Genomic DNA, 6,911 nt, shown 5'->3' with positions numbered 1-6,911 from the left:
CCACGTTAGCGATCTTTCAACCTCAAAAGATTACCACAAACAGATAGCAAGGTTAACGTTTTATTTTATACGAATATAAAGAATTTATTAATGATAGATGTTTAATTCCCTTAATAATAAATTATAATGATACTTAATTAATATACTATACAATAATGCACATACTAAATAAACGAGCATATAATATCTATTCGCGCATTGCTTGCCCGGGAAACGTTTGACGGGGCACAGTGCCCTTTAATGATTTTATGATAAAATTTTAAAGCTTTAATAAAATGCCGTTGTAAGGCATTCAAAACATTCTTCCCTTAAATATATAAAAACAATCTAAATTAATATTAAAGCAAGCTCAAACCACCTCAATATCATGATTTTTTAATAAAAATCGGTTATATATATTATCGATTAACGTGTTAATTATTCTCAAAATAATAATGAAAGGTAAAAAAAATCAAAGAGTGGTCATGAAAGAAAAAATTAGTTGTTCCATACCAGGGGAGTTTGTATTTATTCTTATGCAAATAGATCAAAAAGCTTACGCGTGTCGAACATTGCTGTTTTTAAACCCAGAAGATAATCCTAGGTTCGTTTAGACATCTGTTTATCAATGACGTTGAATCTTGTGAGAACAAGTAGCATGTTTGTTCTTTTTCTTACATATAAAAATAGTGCGTCTTGGTGGTTTGGCGACCTTTTCAATTCTTTCGGTCTTTTTTTCAAACTTGCGCTATGAAACCACGTGTGCCCTTAGTTAGTCATCGTACATTTTGAACCGCTTAATCAGACCTAAAAAAATCGGATCTTTCAGAACAAATCTGCGAAAGATGCAGCTAGGGTAGTAAGTTTCGCAGAAGACCGTATCTGTCAAATGTTCTGTGTCTTTCAGCTTCTTCTTACTTGTTTGCAAACGAAGTGTACTTAATTGAGTACCCAAAGTGTCAATTAGAATATTTATAAACGGATATTGTTATATCTGATCTGTTAATCCGCTCTAGAAACTTATCTAGCGTATCTCGCAACGATAAGCCGCCATCATCTTTGCTGGTTCTTGTTTAAATCTGGACAAAGCTTTATAATTACCAATGAAAGTAATATATACATCGTTGAATTTATATAGAAAATATACGCTAAATAGCATGTCGAAATACTGAGATGACAACAACTACAGACAAATACAGTCTGCAGGTAAACTGTCGCGTTTTTGAATATAGCCGCGTAAATGATGCTTCCTAGTAGCTTGCATGCTACCATGATTAGTGACCAATCGCGTCTTGCACGCCGACGTACGCTATAGCTGCTCGAAATATATCCGACACTTAAGCACGGTTGGGATGAAGTTCTGATACGGTACACAGATTTAGGTTCTACGCTTTTTAAACGTTGATCTTTTAACAAACGTACTTTTAGTTGGTTTCAAACTGGACTTTCTTCAGATACTCAGGTATCTCTACTAGGCTTACGTTCACATCACTCACAGTGAGCTACATAATAAACATAGATAGATAAAAAAAAAAAAAGCATCTAGAATCCAATTGGTTGGGCCGCAGCAGACGGATATGCAGATCTGAAGAAAACACTCAATATATTTGTTATTTTCACATAATACCCAAAGTGACTTTTCTAGTTCGACTGCAACCGTCGAATTCATCAGGCTACCGTTTAACCACTGCTTTGTCAGTTGACGCAATCTCAATGAGTGTTCAAACCGTTTATATAGTGAAAATAGAACAACGGGTAAATAAACAATTGTTCGTAATCTTTTGTCTGACACGCCGTTAAACCTGCGCGGCGCTAAACCTCGCTGACACTATTTCCATATTTCGTTCTCTATGCTGTGGCGTTAACATCGTCCTGCTATCCTGCAGTGTGAGCTTGTCATAGGACAAAATCTAACTAACAAGCTAACAAGCCAATTTTAAGGACCACCTTCACAGGACACGACATTAACATTGCTGAGGGATATTCACAGATTTTTAACGAGGTCGCTAATACGACCAATACCATGGCATCCTCTCACTTAATGTTATACTCCCGCCTCGCTTAGTTTTCGTCTACTATAAAATCTTCCCCTTTTCACTTCTGAATGCAGCGAGTCTGTACGGCATAAAGACGTCTTCTTTACCAGAAGGCGTCTTTATAGGCCACTTGGTTCCATCTATATCGTAGCGCCCAGTGTTTTTCAATCCGCACGTTACGTTTGAACGAATCTAACCTCTTTGCCGTAACGTGCTCTTACTACTGGAATTCGGTCGCAGCGTATCTGACGCTGACAAGAAATCCCGCTTGAAATTAACTAGTTATGGTGCATAGGACAAACAGATGATACAGGACCAATGTGGCCTGCTACAAGTATTACAGCGTCTTCTTCCAATATTACAGCTTTCTGTTGTCATCCTTCATCCCTTCAGTCATCACGAATAGCAAAAGCAGTAGCAGTCCTTGTAGAAGCAGCAATGGCACGATTGGGTTGTAGTTCAAGCGTTTTTCCACTTGTTTTCATCCTTTGCCGCTGTTAATTCGTCGTCTGGCTCAGAGATCGCCTGGTGTCTGCCGACGCGGATCCGCGCTTCTACCCTCCGTCGGTGGTAATTGTGGCAAAACCACACGAGACCGACCGACTCTGAAGCGGCACACCGCACCGATCAGCGAAGGCCGGTTCTAAATATAAACATCATACCCATTCGAGTATTTGAAGCACTCAACATTTACTTCGACATGTTACCCTTCGCGCTCCCATGAGAGCGTCGCCGTAGGGTCCTACAAGTTTCACTTTTGTAAAAACCAGTGATAGAATAAAATGTTTCTCTAAATCGAGTTTGTCATATCGTTGTGCGTGGCCAGCGATGTCTGCGTACTAAGCTTGAGTGGTCAGTTCTCAATTAGACGACGCCCACATCGGCATATTGAAACTACTTTCTGTTTCCGTTTCTGTCTCTATCTAGATACGCTAGTAGCATAATAACAGCAGTTTCAGTATTTGACTAAGCGACAGTCGGGACTGTTTACGTTAGCGATATCGATTCATTTGCTCTATTCTGGCAGGACCGATTTTTTGACCCTGAGATGAACATGCTATGGCTAGTTGACGCGTGTCCAGCCATGGACAACCGATGCTGTCGACTGTCTCGCTTAGATACTGCTTTGTCGTACTTGAAATGATCGACATATTGGGTGCTAGTCTTCTAACGATTATTGCGAATGGTATGGATAGATCAAAGAAGAACAACTAGCTGCACGAAGAGAACTCCAAGAAGAGGACATCGATGGCGAGCACTCAAAAGCAGTCTGATACTATAATATAATCCAAATAAAACGATAGTACGATCGCAGTGAATACAATAACTCCCACTATTAGAGCATTAACAGTGCTGCTAATAACAGGATCCGCAGTAATAACAACGCAATACCCTTAGGATATCCGAGAAGAGGGCTAAAGCTGTTAGTTATATAGAAAAGCCAGACGGGGCAAATAACGAAAAAGGGCAAGTGAAGGAATAAACAACGAAAAATGTCACTTGTCTCTGATTAGGCCGTAGGAGACCTAATAAAGACCGCTACGGCAAGTACTGATATGGTAATAGTACTAATAGTAGATTATAGGAATAAGGAAAATGAAGGTCTTATTCGTAATGGCGGCCCAGCATAGCATGCTGTCGTTGCTGTTTTCGTCGTCGTTATCCTTGCCGTTCTGACCACTGATAGTAGAAAATCTGATGAGTTCGATATGTGTCGTCTCGTTAGCGTTAAGTGAGCCATAAGCCGCGGACGCCGTCGACCCGGTGTAGTTCTTAATGTTCTGTTCACGATGCTCTCATATCATGTCTGCTTACTAAGAACTGAGTAAGTTCCTGACTTGAAAGAAAAGTCGTGTTGCGGACGGCAGCTGACCATGAGATGGAAACGGCTCAGCTGGGACGATGACATTTTCTTCCGACGCTAAAACGATTGACTAGGTTAAATTTTTAGTTAGTTTGTAATGCCATGCATTTGGAAAATAGATGCTATCTGACTACAAAGGAAGATCAGGAATTTGCCGGCCGCAGACAGCCGGTCCTTCTATGATAAGTGATCCGCGAGGGAGTTCCGTCATTGCAACATATTGTGTGTTTTTAATCGGAGCGAATAATTAGATCATGGTCGTATGCGTTATTAAATACAAATTAGGAGTGAACAGATGTCTTCTCTCTATTTAATAGGGAGTTAGCATACAAGCTAAGATGTATATATTCATATATGTATATATAGATATATGTTCCTTTTTGTCATGAAGAATGTAGCTACGAGCGTATCTTGTACACCACATATACGAATGTATGTTGAAGTTATAGCGCAACTTAGTATTTGTCCAACGCAAACATATATTCTATGAATGCACGTATGGCTTGAAAAAAGTAGCACAACATACTTAAAGGGAGCAAAAACTAGTAAATTAATCTAAAGGTTTCTTTGGTCTTAAAAACTTGAAAGTGTATATTTCAACCGCATCTATTTGTACGACAAATTCTATCGATCTATTTTTGCGCAGATTACGGATGTTCCAATAGATCTTATCGAGGGAGGGACTGCTTCCCCGTTAAGCGTAGACTTGCTGGGCTCACGGAAGTCTTCTCAGAGCACAAGTTCGACTGAGATTAAAAGATCGTTCTCTAAAATCGCATCTCAGCTTGAATGTGACCTGTACTTTGAAACGAGCTCGCCTATTTGATAACTTCAACTTAAGATTGTCAAAGGACATCTGCCCTTAGCTGGATGTAACTTCCTCCGTCCCGTCAACAAATGACAATAAACACTGTGAAGATTAGATCGCAGTGGACCACAAAAGGGCTTCATCAGGAATAAAATTTAGATGGATAAAGAGAGAGAATCGGTCGTTGATCACGTAGACTAGCGGCTGGCGTTCTGCGATATTCTGTCGAGCGCTAAACAGATGAAAAATATGTAAAGCACGCTACAGTCGGTTTATTGGGCCTGAAAGCAGGCTAATCATGTTCGGGAATTTTTATCGGGCGTAGCCTACAAATCAGATTGTCGTATTTAATATTTGTATGATGAGTAAGATTTAAGTAACTTATGGAGTTTGTGTAAAGCCGCATATTCATGATTACGATCTGACCATTACGATTGCGCCACCATTAGTAACGAAGGTTGACGCTGGTGATGGTTTTAATTAATGGACTTATGCATCGCGTGGCGCGAAGATGTTTCACTTTTGCTTCACCGTATATTTTTCAATATTAGCAGTAATGTAATATAATTATCTAGTACTTCAATGTAACGACTAAAGGTTTTTTTTTGTGAATTTTTTCTTTATCTTAATCTATAATTTTTAATCTTTTCTTAATTTTCACCCAGGAAAGATTGTTAGTTAGCCTGTATCTAGCCTTAAAATAGCCCCACTTTATGTTTATATATGATATTCCAATAGCTCTTATAGTAGCAACCGAATATGTTTGCATTAGTTGTATATATGTACATAGATATAGCCCATGGGGAGTGTTCCATGGGGGTGGTACTCGCCCCACCTTTCGTCGAACCACAGCTGTGTTCAAACTTAGGCGCGCACGAACATACGTAGTAGACGTAGACCCGTATGAATATATTGACATACAACTATGTGAAGTTATATTGTGTTTGTTCCGAAGGTTACGCGTGCCAGATGCCGGTTTAGCCCCCGTCAAGCACTTCGTTCTTCATTTCAGCGTCGAGGACCATAGCTCAACCGCCAATCTTTTTTACCTGGTTGTTATTGCAGACATAAAGACGATGGCAACAACAGCAGCATCTTCCGTCCTTTATCTTCTGAGTTCTCTTCGTGCCGCCGTCACCGCAACGCAATCAGGCGTAGATAGTGCCGTCACCCCGTGTTCTTCGTTCTCCGATTCCTTAAAAGATGGAAGCACCGGAGGTGAGCTAAGCAAGCAGCCACATCAACTAACTTCGATACGTCAGAATTAGACTAAACCGCACACTGAAGAGGACCAAGGAGCCCCATCGACAGATGTTCAATGCGCTGATTGTGCTCGCACGCGAACAACAGAGTCGAAATAGCTGGCGACCGATGTAAAGTGTTATACTAGATTACCGCTCCTCGTCGATCTACCCGGGTTTCCTTTTTCTCTCAGCTTCTCTCTTACTGGTTACTATTACCATTACGACGACTGCGCACTCCTATGAGTACTCTTCTGATTTCTCTGCCCGATTTGCTGGGCTGACGCTTTCTTTTTTCCGTCTTCAGTTGAGGCTCTCTCTGCTACCGAGCCGAAACCTAGCAGATGCTGATGGTCGAAGAGAACTCCACTCACGACCGCGTCGATTCGTGTATAACAAACGACGATATGGGTCATACTAGCCTCAGTTAGTTAGTGGGGGCATCGACGCCAGAAGGGTGCTGCGCGTTCTGTGTTAGTGTTCGACTATTGTCGTGTGGCAAAGTGACATCTGGGCCTTTTCAGCTCCGCTAGCGAATAAGAGGGCGAGAAAACAGCCGGGAGTTTTATTTGCTGCTACGAAGGGGGCAGTGGGTATGTTGCCGAATATCTAGCGAGGGGCTAAGGTTGATTTGAGCACGCGACAGATGTTCGAATACAGAGGGCCGCCACGTGGCTGCCGCCGCTGCGTTGCTACTGTCGCTGTTAGCTGTACCGCCATTGCGTCTGCTGCTTTACTGATATTTATCACAATAGCGGCCGCACTACCGCGTGCATCATTCGATCGGCCGACCGGCAGATAGACAGAACGCCCAATGAAGAGCCGTCACGCACGTCGATCGTTCTAACCTCCTTTTCGCTTGTCGTACAGTTATTGATGCCAATGGTGGCTACGGGCAACCGCAGCTATCCTCTTCAGCCTACAGGATGAACAGCGATTCATTCATGTGGTTGGTTTCACCGTGTGCCACCTTCTTTTGTCCT

This window comes from Varroa destructor, unplaced genomic scaffold (genome assembly GCF_002443255.2).
Source record: "Varroa destructor unplaced genomic scaffold, Vdes_3.0 BEIS01000007.1, whole genome shotgun sequence".
In the NCBI taxonomy this organism is placed as follows: domain Eukaryota; kingdom Metazoa; phylum Arthropoda; class Arachnida; order Mesostigmata; family Varroidae; genus Varroa; species Varroa destructor.
This window is presented reverse-complemented; position numbering follows the sequence as displayed.